Below are 19,155 nucleotides of genomic sequence, written 5' to 3' on the forward strand. Positions count from 1 at the left end.
TTGCTTTAAACACACAAAGTGAATATTTTTTTTTTCTCAATCACAGTGAAGACTACTCTCCTGGAAAGCAACAGCATCTACACTTCAAACGACATATTCGAAGAAACCTGGTCTTTTTGCCAATAAAAGTAAGTACAGTACTACCTTTATGTTATAACTATTCCTCAATGAGGGTGAGAGGGTTATTTGGTAGCTATGGGCACCAAAGCAAACATTGATTTCTGCACCGTTCTACTCACAAATCCCATTTTGTTAAACAAAGAATAACAGGCAGAATGGCTCACAGATCGCTGTGTGTTTGGAACTCAAATAACATACAAAATCATTAGAATGTTAGTAGTAGGAAAGAAGTAGCTGTTTCAATTTTATGCCATTTCGTTTACAATTAATGCTTCTCACCACTAGACCACTTTGTACTTTCATCTGAAGCACATTGTAGAGCTAAATAAATGGAAAAATAGCCTTCCCAAATCATTGTAAGAGTGTAATGCACACACCACGACAAACAGCTTCCCCATCAAAGTCATGAACTCATGCACACGACACACCTACATTCTACAACAGACCAAAGCATGCCTTCTTTTTTTCAGCAGTCCCCAAAGAATGCCTACCAGAAAGCAAGTCCGTAGAAAGGAACGCAGAATTAGAGCAAATAAAAAGAAAAGTGTCCAATCTAAGCATCCATCTGTAGTAGAGTTTGTAGAGAGCGTTGGAACAAACCAGCTAATACAGTCGTGTAGCAAAACAAAGGAAGCGCCAAGTACAGAAACTTTACCTCCTCCATCAAAATGCGTCACAAAACACAAAAATCCTGCCAAACAAACGGCTACCGGTACAGCTAGCAATGCTCCTAATAATCCTGATATAGTAACAAGAACCCACAGTAAAAAAAGTATTTTAGTAAAAAAGTTTCACCACAGAGTCCTTCAGAATCTAATAAGAAGAGGACCGAAATCATCCTCAACCCTTAAAACCTACCATAGAAAATGAATCCTACAAGCTCTCGTGGACAGTGCAATCCTTCTCAAAAGGAAGATGTTCATATTAGTGTTAAATAGGATGAAAGCATTAACAAAACTAAGTACCAAACTACAAAAGAAACTCAGCAATAAACGGAATGTGAACAAACATAATTTCTTAAATGTTTGTGGTGGTGAATGGAGTCCCACAACAACCACAGAACCATATTTTTATGAAGAAGCATGCAAACAAAATGAAACAAACACAATTGCCATCCATATCAGTGGACGAGGGTATGAACAAATCAATAGTACCATCATGGAACAAGAAACACTGCTTACAAAAGTATCCCCTGAAAACTCAGAACTACCCCTCGATTCGACAGAACCACACCGTCCAGTATACAAATGGCCGTGCACATCAATGTGTGACATTCCTAACAAATCTTTCAAATCTTTATGTCAGTTCCTCAATCAGTATGTAAAAGGTAAAGACAAAATTAAAATGAAAGTGCTGCAAAATATGGATATTTGTCCAGTGCGCAAATACACAGGACTACAAGGACATTCATTAGGCCGCATTTCTGGGCCTATTTGCAAAAGCACCTTCCATGATATCAAAAGGATATCAATACATCGTTCAAATGTTAGAAATCTAGTGTATAAAATATACTATGCAAAAAGTCCAGCTTCAGAATTAGGCAATTTGAATAACACTCTTCTGCATGGTACATCCAAATACTTACAAGAAGAAATTGACCGTATTCAGAGAAAATATTTTGGAAGTGAAAGCCACTTACAAAATCCAATAGTTTTAGAACATAGAAGCAACAGTTCTGCACTTAAATGATAATAAATGATAATTTGGCATTTACATAGCGCTACGAACCCTCAGGTATCTGAGCGATGCTTATTATTACCCACAGTGTGTGGTGCTCATTTATCGACCTTGGAAGGATGAAAGGCTTAGTTTGTCCTTGCCGGGATTCAAACCTGTGTTAGCAGACTCTGCACCGATGTCAAAGCAAGCTCTCTACTCGCTGTGCCACTCGACCGGCTGCAACCTTCTATTACACACATACAGAAAAGAAATTCTAAAATTTAAAAGGGCATCGGCCGAAGTACCAAACCATGTGCGTTGCCGCAGAATGTTTTACAAAAGAAACACAAAAAATATAGACATAGCATACAAAATAGAAAACAATGAAGATTCTAAATGTTTTGAATTAGCTGTTTACCTTTTAGCAGAAAACAAATATGAACTAACTGAACGTCTAATATGTTGTAGTTACTGCACTACAAAATTAGACAACAACCACACTCCTTCACGTGCTATTACAAATAATTTGGAAATGTTCCCACTACCAAAAATCCTGCAACAACTCAATTTGTATGAGAACATCATAATTCAAACAGTTCACCCATTTCAAGCAATTATACGCCTTCATCCAAAAACAGCAAAATTACCTTCCTCTGAATTGGTCAAAGGCATTCGAGACAAAGTAGTTTATTTGCCATTAGATCTAACCGAAAATGCACACACTCTAGGAGTGCAACTTTCAATAGAGCATTCTTTAATAGTCTTGGTAAATGGTGTACCAAAATAAGACAAAAATATTTGGCAACAACTGGTGGACTTACATAAAGTTACACAAGCATTGCAATATCTAAAAGACAATAACGAGTACTACAAGGAAATAAATATTGAAGACGGCTTAAGGGAAACAACTGAAATAATTGAAGAGCCAACAGAAAGTGGACAATTCGAACTTCTGGATCCTGCTACAGTATCCACTCTTTTGGACCAGTACACAATTCATCCATTGCATTCCAATGAATGCATAGATGATGCACTAGAAACTTACCAAATGCGACAAACCAAAGGGTCACCAATGAGTATATGGGAAAAAAGTATAGAAGCACGTGCTTTTCCACTGCTATTTCCTACTGGCAAAGGCGGAAGATACGATGATAGACCCACTCAGATTGGGGCATCAGAATACCGCTCATCACGAATGTATTCGCAAGATCCCAGATTTAGACAAAATGTGGAATACATATTCCACCTACTCTATGAAAGTGAATTAGCAATTCTATGTTATGTTCGGAGTTGCACAGATTTTGAAATCTGGAACCCACTTTCAAAGTATGTCAGCTATGCAATTAATACAAAAAGTACAGGAAAAAGATGAGGTTTTACAATCAAGTATAACAAATTTGTTTGCAAACATGCTTGGTACAAAGGAATACTGGTACCGACGGCACGGAGACGTGCGTTGTGTGATCAGAAACCTAGGACCAAAGACTTGGTTTGTTACACTAAGCTGTGCAGAATATGCATGGGAAGATTTACATGAGTTCCTACGCATAGCAAACGGCAACAAAAACAACATAGATATATTAACACCTGGAGAACTTTGCTCTCTAGAACAGTTAACGTGTCAAGATATTTCCATCATCGTTTCATTGCCATGCTACACTTCATTTGCAATAAAACTGTTCCTCCCCTCGGAGAAGTGGAACACTTCTTTTGGAGAAAAGAATATCAAGCGAGAGGAGCACCACATATTCACATGCTGTTATGGATCAAAGGTGCACCTAAATTTGGTCACGACAGTGATAGCACTGTTTTGCAGTTTATCCAAAAATATGTCACTTGTGAAATCCCTTCACAACAGACACATAGAGAGTTGCATGGGCAGATTTTACAATTTCAAAGACACAAATGTGGCAAATATTGTTGTTGCAAATACAAAAACAAAGGTAAATACTACACCAAATGCCGCTTTGGTTTCCCTAGACCAGTTACAGAAACAGGCGAAGTAAACAACTTCATGTCTTCAGTTCGACATAGTGTTAAAGGTAAATCACCTAAGAACACGTATTATATAAAAAGAACAGAAGAATCAAAATATATTAATGATTACAATGCAATCATTGCCCTCTTATGAAATGCAAACATATATGTGCAGTACATTTCAGACAATTCTACTGCTGTTGCACGATATGTTATAGCCTACTTAACAAAAGCAGAAAAAACAGAGCTTCAAGACCTCTGGGACGACCTAGCATCAGACAAAACACTATCACAATAATTGTACAGCCTAGGCATAAAAATGCTCTCTCATTGAAAATGTGGCGCCTATGAAGCAGTAGATCGTTTAACCGGTACTGCTTTGTATGGAATATCAGACAACATATATTATGGCTAAGTCTTGGTCCTGCTAAATCTAGAAAAAGAGTGCTGAAATCATATGAGGACATAGAAACAATTGCCAGAAATAATCCAAACAGCCAAGACATTCTAAAAAACAATTTACTGGACACATACAATCCGAACAGGTGTAGCACTTTGGAAAGCATGTGTCTATATCACATGGCTCAGCACTTGGCATATAAAAATAATATAAAACCCGATGAAAGCAAACGTAGATATAGAGTGCCCAATTGTGAAGGGAACTTAGTGAAACTTACCAAACAAAGCTTAATTAATCATGTGAAATTGTCATTAAAAACTCCTCAACAGAAAGAACTATATTACATGTCTGTTACAACTTTTTAAACCATAGAGAAAGGAGGAAGACATACTAGATAACTAGGACTGCTAAGAAGATGCTTTCAAAGCAAATTAAAGCACTATCACCGATGTGAACTTTACGCAGTACAAAACAATGTTACACAATGAGCAGCAACAGGAAGAAGAACTTCAGGCCCAACTAGATAAGGACTTTTCTGACAGTAGTCAACCTTCCGTAACAGGAAGTCAAGAACCACTAGGACAACCACTAATAGCAAATTATGCAGAAGTAGCTTTGGCAGAAGTAGAAAACACCATGTATCAGTATCAAGAAGATACAGAAGACTTAACTGTACAACAAGCAAAACTTAAGAAAGATCAGCGCATCATTTTTGAAGACGTAACAAAACAAATTGTACATGTGTGCAACACGAAAATAAAGAATGTACCTGCCAAAATTACAAATGTATACTGCTGTACGTGAGTGGTGAAGCTGGATCAGGAAAAACATTCTTTATCAAAATCATCAGCAAGTTTCTTCAACAATTGAAAAACAACAAACTGTCAGCTGTTGTAATGGCCCCCACAGGGTAAGCTGCCTACAATATAGGCAGTGTCACTTTACACCGATTACTACTGCTTCCAGTAGAGCATCACAGTAAATTAGACTATTACAAACTTTCTGCAGAAACTGCAATGGAAGTACGCAGAATATTGAAACAAATGAAAATGCTACAAATAGATGAAGTGAGCATTGTCTCCAACCTAATGTTGGCTTTGATTCACCTCAAATTACAGGAATACTTAAAAATAACAACGGAGAACTCTTTGCAGGGAAACAAATTATCGTTTTCGGAGATCTTCTACAATTGAGGCCAGTGAAAGGTGAACCTATTTTTGAAACCTTAGGCCACAAACTCTGTCGTAACACTGTTGGCAGCATAGGAAATGTCAACCTTTGGCAACATTTCCAATACAAAGAATTAACAGAGAACATGCAGCAGTCTGCAGATCTCACTTATGCCAACATCTTAAAAAGTATTAGAGTTGGTGTACTGTCGCAAGAATCACAAATAGTATGGCACATTCATGCACTTTATGGCGATAATGCATGTGCAACTAATGCTATGGAACAATTAGCCCACAGAAATGTCAATTGTATGGCCTTAATGCCAACTCTTGCAAGCTGTTTCAAATTCAATGAAACAATGTTAAATAAAGTAATGCAACCAATAATGGAAATTAGGGCTACAGACAAACTAGACGTACATGGTATGACAGTACCCATGTGTGAGCAAGCCAACTCAGCTGGGTTGGAAAAAATACTGAAATTATCCTTAAATTGTAGAGTAATGCTTAAACGTAACCTTGATGTCAAGCAAGGGCTAGTTAATGGAGCACTGGGTACAGTTGTTGGCTTTCAATCATACCCACGTGATAGAAATATCCAGTTTGTCAATATTCGCTTTGATAAACTTTCAGAAGTGAAAAGGATAGGGCGCTCAATTGCTCGATTCCTTCTCTTCAAAGACATGTATGTACGTAAAGAGCAATTTTCTCTAACTCTTGCATATGCAGTTACCATTCATAAATCCTAAGGTCTTACCCTAGACAAAGCATTGATAGATATAGGAAACACAGTCTTTAAAGAAGGCATGAGCTACGTAGCATTATCATGCTTACGCACACTTGACGGACTATTGCTAATGAACTTTGATGCAAGTAAAGTCAAAGCTGATATTCCTTGCATCCTAGAATACAATAGACTGCGTTCACTGTACACCCCCCATCTGAAACAATATCCTATTCCAGATAAAGTAAAACGTGGAAAAAGAAAACTGAATCAAACAGAAATTCAACAGAATCCAGCAGCAAATCCCTCAAAGAAAAGAAAGAAGCTAACGCTTCATCAATGACCACAAACAAACAAGAACCTATTAGGGAAAGTAAACCAGGTACGTCTTCAAAGAAGGAACAACAACTCCGAAAAATGCACTCAGATGCAGAACTAGCTGGTCCATTCAAACTTGCAAAAGAAACTGGGGTAAGTTGCTATGCAAATGTAGCAATGAGTATTCTATTTCAATTACCACCAATTGTTAACAATATTTACTTACACAGTACAGACCAATTGTGTTTGCAAATGTTAGTGCTTCATAGAAATGCAACAAACAATCCAGACAACACGTACAGTGTTCACGGAATAAGGCAAGAATTGGACCACTGTGCTAGAATGGTGAGATTCACTATAAACTCACAAGAAGATTCATAAGAATTTCTAATGTACTTACTACTAGTATTGGAAAACAAAAGCATACCTGTAAAAGAAATCTTCCATATTTCGTACATGTGGAAACATACATGCACTCTCTGTAGCAATGTGATACAGGAACAAATCCCAAATGAGCGATTTGTTTATGTTTACATACCTAATTGTGAATCCATTCCATTTCAGCAACTTGTACAGAATGCAAAACCATGGCAGATTATGTACTATTTGCAATTCAGACAATCGCTCCACCTTACTGATATAATCACATAGTGCCTACATAATACTTATGCTTCTACGTTACAATGCAGATGGTACCAAAAACAACTGCAAACTGACTGGATTCACACAGGGTCAAGTGTCACTTGGAAAGAAAACCTTTACAACAATAGGTATAATCTACCACGCAGGAGCTGCAACCAATGCAGGTCACTACACTGCATACATTAAAAAGAAACGTGGATGGTTCGAATGTAATGATAGCACCATTACTCTAAAGCAGAGATTGCCAGATAATCTTACAAATGCGTATTTAATCTTTTTAAAGCCAAAATCTAATAAAGAATGTGTACTTCAAGATTACCAAAATATTATGTGGAAGACTACAAACAGTTAGAGTACGCCTACAGGTATCTAACTGTTGTTAAAAATCGTCAGCAAGGCAACTAACATAACATTAATCAGAAAGAAGAAGGAAGGACTCAAAGGAAACAAAGAAGTAGTTAGTACCATAGCAAATAAAGGTTTTTTTTTAATCCGACACAGATTTCTTTTTCCCAGACCCAAGGATTAGAAAAGCAAACACAGAAACTGAGCGGAATCCACAGTACACTGGTTTGTAAAGTAAAAATGAGGGTAAAAAAAAAGGTAAACTGTCTATTATGCAATGTAGTAAGTTTTCATGAAATGCAAAGACTAACATACCTCTTTCTTTTATCACAGAAATTAAGAAAGGATACATCCGCCAAGTACTAAAGGCATTTTAAATGCATGGATTCTGAACAAAGTAAGGCGTAAGTATATTACCAGTCATTTTGTACACATGCGAACCTACACGTCAAATCCATGGTACTAGTATGCTGCTGTGGCTGTAGGCTGGCCCTTGCATCTTGGTTGTGTAACCTACCACCTACGCCTTACGACCATGGTACAAAGAGTATAGTTCCTACCCACAACCATCGCTGCATATCAGAACCATGGTCCTTGTAAATTAAGTACTTTTACGTTAACTTTTGGTATCATCGTCTGCAGCCATGCAGCCAAGACGCTAGGACGTTGTCAAGACTTGATGGTCATGTAGCCGATGAAACCTCCGTCCCCAAGTACCACTCGAGCAAACAAGAAATTACTGCCCGAGCGGTCCTTGAGGCCACAGGTGGTGAATTTCATCAGCCGGAACCAGGAATGCTGGAAGATGCCCCTATGACCACTGTAAGGCAAACACGAAGTTAGGTCATAAACACAGAACCCTAGACTTGTATAATGAATATGTAAGAAGTCTACAATAGGGCTTACCCTTAGGAGGTGGTCGGGACCCAATGTTGGTGTAAGGATGTTATCGGGGGCAGCCGGCATGGGTGGCGACAAGATGACAGCTTGGAAACGCACTTAGTAGGATGAAATCACCACCTGACGTAGAAGCCAGAAGCTGTGACTCAATCAGTTGAAAGGTACGTGATCCAAGAACAAAGTTCATAACAAAAGGGCAATCCAATAGCAGTCCGGGGACAAAAACGTGGTCGAGTCCAAGAGAGAACAGTTCCAGCAGGGTATAGCAAAAGGAGTAAGTTCCAGGCAAAGGTACCGTGAAGGAAGAAGCCAAATCAGAGTCCAAGAATAAATACGAGGTCAGTGGTAGTCTGTAATCCGTAATCCGTAATGCGCCCAACATGATCAGCTGTGAAGCGCTGGAGGGCAGTCAGCACGTCGCTTTTGAATGCCGACTAATGATCACGTGACTCTCATCATCCGTCACGTGATCGAACGTGCTGAAGGAGGAGCTTCCAGGTGCCGGCAACGGAGACGTAGAATGCCCGTGGCGCGTCTCCATGGCAGCTGCCAATGCCGGAATGGAAACCAACGCCGGGATGGGAAATGAGGCAAATATCGGCGTCACTGACCTTGTCCAACCCTTTGCCGGCAGGGGAGAGTATGTCCTGGCATGTATTTTGGTGGTGATAGTGGGGGCTGGAATCTGGGATGTGTCCGCGGAACGCGTGGATGAAGATGGAAGCGTGACAGACGTGTACACAACTACCGCATTATACCACACCCATCTTCACTTATAACCCCACAGCTTATGACTTCAGTCTTGGGTGCATGGCCTTTGGGCATGTAGACAGCACTCTGGGTCCATGACAGAAACACCACAGCATATCGGAACCATTGTGCCTTGTAATTTCACTACGTACAAAGTAGGTTTTGGGAGCATGGCCTTCGGTCATGCTCCCAAAACGCTACGCCTACCCACAACCAGTACAAGTGTACCTATAGCTGTGATATGCTGCAGTATTTTGCAGCCACAGGCTACAGACGTGAGTGTGAGGCCATAGATTTATCAATGGATGGGTGTAAAGTATATAAAATCCATAGGTGCTTACAACTGCAGTGCTTATTACTTTGTTCAAATACTCTACATCCTGGCCACTACTACTACACCATATGTCATCCATTGGGGCATATAGCAACACTACGTACAAATGTGCTTTTGGGGGCATGGCCTTTGGCCATGCACCCATAACTGCAGCCCCTCCTCACAGCCGCCTGACTGATGCACTACCACACCATATCACACCCATTTTGTCTTGCAAGTACACTACATATAACTATGGTGTTGGGTGCATGGCCTGCCCACAGCCACCTGAGTGATGTTCAATACTAGGGGTGTCTCTGTAGCTGTGAAATGCTGCAGTGGTTGTGGGCAGGGCCTATGTGCATACATTTCAATATATGGATGTGAAGTGGCTTATAACTCCATTACTTAGAATGTTCTTCTTGGGGGCATTGCCTTCGGCCATGCAGCCTAGACTGTACACACTCCCCGCAACCGTCTCATCAATAATGAATACTACAGGTGTACCCATTGCTGTGACATGCTGCAGTGGCTGTGGCCAGTGCCTACAGTCTTGGACGTATGGCGTCCGGCCTAAGGTGCATAAACATCAGTAGCACACCCATAGAAGGAAACATTGTAAATGTAGCATGTACTGAATTTGTACCCAAAAGTCTGCGAGCTGGCCACACCTACCAGATACATAATCGATTGTGTGGGTGTGAAGTATAAATGTGATAAGCTGCAGTGGTTGAGGGCAGTGTGTACATGCTTGGGTGTACGGCATACAGCCTGAAGCCATGCACCCAAAACTATCCATCTTGGCCACAACCACTGCACTAGATAAGACACATGTTGGCTTGTAAATAAAGAGGTTATAACGTTGTGGTTGGGTGCATGGCGTTTGGCCATGCACCCAAAAAGGCAGGGTCTCCCCACAACCACCTCAGTGATGTTTTTCTATAGGTGTGGTATCCTTCAGTGCTTGTGGCATGAGACTGCACTCCTAGCTGTATGTCCATAGATATTACATGGGATAGGTGTGCAGTGGCTTGGACGTCCACTGCTTATAACTTTGTTCTTGGGTGCATGGCCACACTCCCCACAACCAGGCAATCGATACGCAATACTATGGGTGTATTCATGGGTGTGACATGGTGCGGTGGTTGTGGCCAGGGCCTACACTCTTGGAAGTAAGGCACCACGGCGGTGGCGCGAGTTATGGTTGCTTAGCTTAGTTTTCGGTTTTACTTGGAACCATAACGTCCCTTTAACAAGGTTTTTTCACTGAATTTCATAGGTTTTTAGTAGCACAACTTAACCATAATGTCCCCTTAACAAAGTGTTTTCATTGAATTTCATAGGTTTTTTTAGTGCAACTTAACCATAATGTCTACAAACATCTGACTTCATTGCAGACCTTTTGGAGAGTGCCACATGACCATATGCTGGCGCATGGCATAATGACGTGTCCGAGAACCCGTACACACTTCACAATAAGATCTGTGCTTCATGGACAATTTGGAACTGCATTTTCTACTGATTTAGGAACTTTCAACTTCAAAATTTCCCTTGCACAGCTCCAATACCTATTCCTACTCATCCATTAATAATCCAGTACACAGTACATACTTTTAGCAAAACTGCTATTTATCTTAAAATAGAATCAGCTACTGCCATCCCTCCTCCCCAAGAGGCACCACCACTGCTGTAATCAAGGAGCATGTGAAACACTGTCCCCTACCTTAGAAATAACACACGCGCAACATTTTCCCCTGTCCAACTACCCCCTCCATATTAGTGTTTGGTGCCTCTTCCCTCATTTGCCTCCCCACCTTTTGTTCTAAGCTCTCCTGCCAAAAAAAATGTATCCAAAAAACAAAATAAATGGAACCACCTTTCACAGCTAAAAAAATAGAACTAAAAAAAAAACTATAGACTCCATCTACTTTATATTTCTCAGAAAGTACATAGACTCAGTAAGATTTTCCAACATTTCCATTTGCATTTTGTGTGATGCCAGGGGAGCAGCCCATGTTATCAGCCCAAGAAAAGCGAGGGTGGATAACGAGGACTCTCGACCATTATCCCCCCATTCCAGCCCCTGAAATGGGGGATGAAGGCCATTCGCAACCTAGGTTCCCAAAGCGGGAACCCGTGGTGCTAAAAAAAAGAGGATTTTGCTTCCTACACCGGGACGCCTGTGGCGTCCCGGTGTAGGAAGGAAAATCCTTTTCCAACATGGCCACCATGGAAAGAGAAGGCGATGGTTCCATACAGGGCCCTCTTCACTTTCCATGGCAGCCTGCAGAATCCAAAAAGAGAACCCCATGACCATATTACCACAAGCACATTTTTCTTCCCTTTCAGATCTATCCTAATTTCGAATAACTTCACCACAAAGCCAGTCCCAGGTGGACATGGCCACTTTAATCCTATGTTTTGTCCCTTGTGGTCATGGCCAGACCTGATTCCATGAACCGGACAATCTGGCCACTGCCCATGGCCACAGGCTACCCCTCAGTCACCAAAGGTATACCACTACTGGCACATTTGCAAAACCATGCTTGTAGATCCTTGCCAATGCGCCTTACGCAAGTTTGCTGTAAATCCACCCACGTTTTATTTTTTCAAAAGTGTCAAATGAATGCACATACAATCGTCATATAACCTAGCCCCCACTTCACAAAATCCATTCAGACTTTACGAAAACATTTATATCTAGATCTATAAACTTTTTGCAAACCTTTGTGTAGATTTGTCAAATGGCACCACATTCATAAGCCTTTACATTATTTTGGCGCCCCCCCTCTAATTTTGCCCCCTCTTGACAAAATCCCACCAAACATTGCAAAAACATGTATATCTAGATCTATTATCAGTTTCCCAAAAGAAGTGTACATTCAGCAAATGGCACCTCATTTATAAGCCATTATATTATTTTGGAACCCACCCTCTAATTTTCCCCCCTCATGACAGAATCCCACCAAACTTTGTAAACTCATTCGCAATCAGGTCAGAAATATTCCATCCCATCCTCATCATCCCTCACCTCCCCAGAGATTATTTGATAAGTTAGACAAGTGCAATGGTCAGAAAATATTATTGTCCCGAGGGTCCGGGCATCTATTTTTATACATACGTTGATCGATCACACAAACATTTCCAATGCACCTTACCTTAGTTTTCTTCTTTTGTAAACATGCAAAATCTGGCCATCTTGTGCTAATCTTATCCGTTGCTACATCGGCCTGAGGTGATCTGCCCTGACGTCACTAAATCATATGCCCCGCACCTGAGCCTCACATCACCAAACCTAGTGATATTCTCCAACTTTCTCAGTGACGTTCCTCGGCAGCGTAGCCAAATGCACCCATAATCACCTACGTGGCGTGACGCAGAACCCGAAAAGCAACACACATCGTCTCACAACACAGCACGTCACAATTCGGAATATTAAATCGTACTTTAAAAGGAAACAAGACTGTACAATTTATAAGACCATCCGACTATTCCCATATTCAATCAAATTGGAAATGTGTTTCTTTGCTCGTGATCCAAAATGTTTCTCATGAGTCACGCGTTCTTCTTTTTGGGTGCACAAGGTGTTCGTTTTGGGTAAAAGAAGCGCTTGGGTTGCACAGTGAATTCCAGGGCTTGTGCATCAACTTGGGGCTAGACCATCGTTAAGGATGTTATGTTGCTCATAATCGCTGGTACCGCTTAAGGGCATATGGGCCCTTGGTGATCGTTCCAAAAAAGAGTCAAATATATCCAGTTGTTCACAAGTATCTGCAGCTGCCGGTTAAAGAACCCGTCAGTTGGCATGTAAAATCTATGACAATCGCAGAATGGCAGGATGTACCTGTTTCGAAAACATAACAGAAATGTGTCTCACTAGCTGATATTTATTACAAATGATCTATTGACTTATTAATTCGTCATAGAGTTTAAACTAACGATTAGCACAGACATGAAACAATCTCAAAAGAGAGGAAAACAACGTGGAAAGTGGTACACAATTAGAGGTGCTCATAGATGGCATTTTAATGAAATATTAGCGTTGAACCTGGGGGAACCGAGTGGTGGGCTACATGCACCTTGATGCTGGACTGCCCATGTGCATGTTAGAAAGACCACTACACACAAAGGCTGTACTTGCATTTTATTGAAATATGCCACACAGAACAAACAAGTAGAATGTAACCCAGAAATAATGGTCAAATAATGATAAGTTGATGCTCGATCGGGTATAAAATCATCAAAAATCAAACTTACATTATATTCACCATTTCCATTCTCATGGCGTAACTCATACCGTAACGCAGACTCCGTTTGCACCAACGATTTTTCATAAACTGAATTTACATGTTCCTTAGTCCAGTTTTGGAATGCATAACCTTATCATATCTTACATTATTACAACCCTCATTTCATTCAATTCCTTTTGGAATGGTCCCTTTCTCTCAAGGTCAAAAACAATTGAACCTTATACTGTGTATTCTGTGTGTCCGATGCGTGGGCTTCCTTAGCTCGCAAGCAAAAATTCAAAGCTGGTGACCTTCACTCAGAATCAACATACATTCGTAGTTTGCAACAACTTGCCTCACCGCATCCATGAGAACTGTAATTCTGATGCATGTGCACAGCCGGTCATTGCATCAGGCAGTGCTGGTGGCTGCTTGAGTTGCCAGGCTCTAGGGGGCGCCAGTCTGACTGCATTATTATTTTAATTACATTTTAACACAGACGTGAATAGCCCTTTCTTTGCCACGCTCTGGGTGTAGCACAAGCACATCAATTTATAAACATCAAGCGTTTTTAATTAAGAGTGTAAAATAACCTGAAATTGCTTCTATTTAATATTAATAAATATTGGGCCACCAATATAAACAATATAGAAGAACGGGCATTCGGAATGTAGTATTACTCTGTAATACCACAAGGTAAGCTTGGGGTTGCAGACTGCAGAAGCAACAATCTATGTTTACAAGCCCACCATTTACGTTTCTGCCAAACCATCTGTGTTGTCACTGAAATAATGCAATCAAGTTGAAAATTAGTGAAGGTTGCAGGCTAAAAGCACTTTGCAGAGAAGTGATACAGCACCCACATGCGGTTACATATTTTGTGGGTCGTCCTCGCTTCCCTAGCACTCTGCAATCGGTCTTAAATTTGTCCCAAGCCAGGCTTCCCCATGCTGCTTGGTTTTGCTAACACACAGACACAACACAGACACAACGCTGCACCCATCATTGTGTTGCACCCAGTCACATGCCGAGGCACACACAGGCACTGAAGAAGCACCAGATCAGAAATAAATTAGAGGGTGTGGCTACATGGTGGACACAGCCACTGGTTAGAATGACCACCCACCCACCCATGTGCACCCAACCCGTCACCTTGAGTGAATCAAGCAGAGCCCAGGCAAATACCCATGATCAGCTTCAGTGATACACTTCCGTTCATCATGTTTGGTAATACGAACAGAGCCATAGAAGGACAAAGCACAGAAAATAAATGGTGGTGGCAGCAACACATTTAACAAATGACCGGCAATTGGCAATGTAAAACATTTTATTGTTAGCACCTGCAATCGTATGCATACATTTTTAGGCTATTGAAATCAGATGGGTGTTCATTCTTTCATGTCAGGGAAGTGATTGTAAGCGTAGGGGCAGGAGGCCGTTCATTTTCACAGCAGAGCTTAAGTGTGTGGCTCATGAGTGGTTTTATATAAGTGAAAGAGAGATATAACTGATTGTAACATTGAAGCTGCATTAGAATAGTCTCATTAGAATGCGTAAAGAAGTTAGATGCCCCCACACAAGTAAGTTTGCCCCTCACCATCGTCTCTGAAGTTAGCACCTCTGCCAACATTTTGGGGGGTGCCAATGATGCTTCCTGCCTGGGGTGCAATCTGGAATAAGACCGGCCCTGTGCATGTGCACAGTAGGAAAAATGTGGGCGCTGCCCTTGCTTGATGATAGTGGCGCTGCTAAGGGGTAGGGAAACTTCGCAATGACAGAATGCGCCCTACTCCAAAACTGAAGTATAGGGTACACAAAAAAGTCAAAGGGCCTCATTACGAGTTTGGAGGTGGCGATGGAGCTGTTAGCTCCACGGCTGCTGCGAAACTGGGCTCCTTCACCGGGTTCCCTAAATGGGGAATTACCGGGCCATTCCGAGTTCGGAGGGCCCGGTAATTCATCCCTCTGGGAACCCGGACAGGACCTTCCCCATTCCCATTTGAACCCCCATAGGGCTCAATGGGAATGGCAGAGGGAGCTAACAGGCTGATTACGACCGGCCCATTGTGAGCTCCCTCTTCCCCTCGTGGGACCCAGTAAGGACGCCTGGTCCTTACCGGGTCCCGCGAGGGACACAGGACCAGGCGTCCTTACCGGGTCCCGCGAGGGGACCACGTAATCAGGCGGAATGGTGTTAACGGGCCCGCCACCATTAGCGGAGCCCGTTAACCCATTCCGCCTGAGTTGTAATGAGGCCCAAAGTGTTTCTAGCAATAGCCCCATCAATGCTTAGGTCACGGACTCCTTCACTTATGTAGCCTAGGTCTCATCCCTTTTGTGGGATTGTAAGGCAATTGTAAAAAGTGGAATAGTTGAAAAAAAAAGAAGGGAATACATTTTAACAGATAAATTGAATGCTTTATTTGGACACTTCTTAAAAACATCGTTGATCAAAAAAACAGATGGTAATCATTTGTACCTGGATTTAAACTGTTCCACAAGCTCTGTTTTAGGTGGACAGGGCATGTTGGCAATGTTTTCTGACAATGTATGTGTACTCGGAACAAAAATCGCACGCAATTCCATGATTATTCATCTCCATCCCTTGAATGCCGAAATGCAATCTCTTTGGCTTGTACTTTAGGCACATATTGTGGAACACCTCCAAATCTACTGTGTGACAAAATGCTGTGAGTCCCATCAGATCTCTTAAGAATTTTATCAAACACAATCTTCTCAAGTGCTTTGTGTGGAGGCGAAGATGGAATCAACCACTTCTTCCGTTCCTGCACAGGACTGTTAACGAACATCCTAACTGTTCAGACTTTCGTGACAAAAAAAACCTGTTTTTTGCTTCTTGCAGCCGTATCCCATCCCATCCTCATCACCCCTCACCTCTCCAGAGATTATTTGATAAATTTGACGAGTGCAATGTTGTGTTTTTTAATATGTTTTTACTGCGATGTCCGCGGACACCAAACATGGATCCAACATTGCGGGTGCATCAAAACAACCTGACGCACCTCATGCTTCATCCCAGCCAATCAGCGGACACGTTGCATGTTTGTGGACATGACGCAAACCGATTACCCAATCGGTGTCCTGTCCGCAGGGCGAATAGGGAAGTGTGTCCGTGGAACGGACATAGATATCACTAATTTTTTGCGACCTACTTTTTAGTTGTTTTAAAAAAAAACAAAAAAAATTTCACCAAATTTAAAAAAGCGGGACAAAGCCGCTGCTCCTGCCGCAAATTTGGTGAAAATCCGTCCAGCGGTTTAGGCTCTACGTTTTGTCCCCATTCAGTCTATGGGAAAAAAAGACATTTTGGGACCCCCCCTATAACTTTGCCCCCTGAGACCAAACCTCACCAAACGTTGCAAAAAAATATTCAGAGTGGGCCATATACTTTTGTTGCAAAGGTTGGTGAGGATTCGTCTAGGGAGAGCGAAGTTATAAGCCGCCCAAAAAGTGTTCTTCCTATGGGATTAGCAACTTAACCATAACTACACAGCTACTACCGTGGCGTCTATATATGGGGCGGCCATTGACGTCTTTCAGGAAATTTGGGAATCATTGTTTTTACTCGCCAACTCCAGCCTATCCCAGACTTGATTATCGAACATTATCTTCTGTTTTCTAATATGTTCTTTGTAATTGGCCCTAGCCTGGACAATCGTCCTCTTAGGAGTCTCTACATTTTCGAGTAAACTTAAGAATTTTGCCTTGGTCAGTCTACAATCTTTATCTTACCATCCCACGATAGTGCCCTTTTTCAACTTAGACAAACCTCTCTCCATAAATCCATCTCGGATATTTCCCATCAGCTGCGTACAAGTTTTAACTATTACCACTGGGTTAATAGCAGGATTTACCAATGCCTGGAACAAAGACATATTATCCTTTATAATATTTATCCCAAATGAGGCTTTTGTTCAGATTGATTACCTTTTAGATTGGTGCCAGGCCATTTTATGGCTAAATCGAGAGCATAATGATCACTATATAGCTCTTCACTTACTTGAAAATAGTTAACCAGACTCCACATATTAAGAGATGCCAAAAAATGATCTATGGCTGAACTCCCTCTCGTGCTTCTGAATGTAATAGCACCTGGAATGTCTCCCCCAAATCTACCATTAGTTGATCTCAGGCTTACTTCCATCATCCAGTGCCAATACCGAAGCCCGGCACCCCATGTCCTCACGTCCATCATCTGGGGCAAAGGAACACCCAATACCATATCTTCTTCTTGATTTATTTAGTCCCACAAACCACCCGACCCTTCTGGCCATTATTATAGATCCTGGATTGATTTGCAGCCCATGTTGGAGCTGGCCAATCCTGCTGCAGTCTCTACCTCTCTTGTCCCTTCCCAGGCCCTCTGTACGGCCCTGGCCTCTCATTTAATCTCTAAAATTCAGGACATCCTGTCTTCACGCTCTTCCTCTGGCACTTCTGTGGCCACCTCTCCTGCCTCCTTCTCTGCCTTTCCCCTCTTCTCCCCATATGAGGTTTCTAGACAAGTCTGATCTATGAAAGTCTTGTCAAAACACGTTCTCCCCTGTTCCTCTAAAACCATCAAGGGCCACATTGACGCCCTGGCATGTGCTTTGGCTGACTTCTGATACCACTGCTTCGCCACTAGAGTCTTCCCTTCCCCCCTGAAGCACTCCCTTGTGCACCCTCTTCTTAAGAAACCCTCAGCCGACCCCTGCTGCCCGGCTAACTACCATCCAATCTCCATCACTCCTTTCCTGGGAAAACTCTTGGAAAAGCTGGCCATCTCTCAGCCTAACCTTGACACTGAATCGATTGGCTGTCTCAATGACCATCAGTTTGGCTTCAAAGCTGCCAGAAGCATGGAAACCGTTCTCCTGAACATTCGTGAAGAACTGCTCTCCAACCTTGATTCCAATACACCCTGTGTCCTCATCTTACTTGATCTCTCTTCTGCCTTTGGTACAGTCAACCATGCCATCCTGCTCAACTGTCTCCATGACAACCTGAGTATCACTGATCAGGGCCTGGCTTGGCTGACCTCTTTCCTCTCTGATCAACCCTCCCAGGTCCAGCGTGGGTCCTCCCTCTCCTCTATCTCTACCTGTGGTGTTCTCCAGGGGTCTAACATCTCTCCCTGGCTGTTCAACCAATACCTGGCACCCCTTGCCAACTGCATTGCTGCTCTCTGCCCCAACTTTCAGTGCTATGCGGACGACACTGAGCTAATTTTCAGGCTCTCTTCCGCCACCTCTTCTCCTTCTCTCATCTCTGACTGTCTGCTATCCAGGAGTGGAGTGCTGCCAATGATCTCTGCCTTAATTCCAGTAAGACCGAGATTCTCCTCATCTGCACACCCGCTCCCTCCTTTCCTGTTAATCTCTGGCTGGCATATCTTCCTGCTCCCACCTGTGAGGCTAAAAACATTGGGGTCATCTCCGACTCCACACTCTCTTTCTATCCTCACATCGCTGATGTCTCTAAGAAGTCACACTACCAGCTGCACCTCCTCATAGGTATTCTTCCTTTCCTCTCCTTCCCCCAGAAGCTCACTGTTTCTAGACTTTGGTCTCTCTAGGCTGGACTACTGCAACAGCCTCTTTCTAAAT

General features: G+C 42.1%; 1 protein-coding gene across 1 annotated transcript in view; it reads right to left on the reverse strand.

Moving 5' to 3' along the window:
- LOC138552353 (zinc finger protein 585A-like) overlaps positions 1-19,155 on the reverse strand; it is a 267,443-nt gene that overhangs the window by 40,709 nt on the left and 207,579 nt on the right. The gene's annotated exons all lie outside the window — the stretch shown is intronic.

This window comes from Ambystoma mexicanum, chromosome 1q (assembly GCF_040938575.1).
Source record: "Ambystoma mexicanum isolate Mex_15411 chromosome 1q, UKY_AmexF1_1, whole genome shotgun sequence".
In the NCBI taxonomy this organism is placed as follows: Eukaryota; Metazoa; Chordata; class Amphibia; order Caudata; family Ambystomatidae; genus Ambystoma; species Ambystoma mexicanum.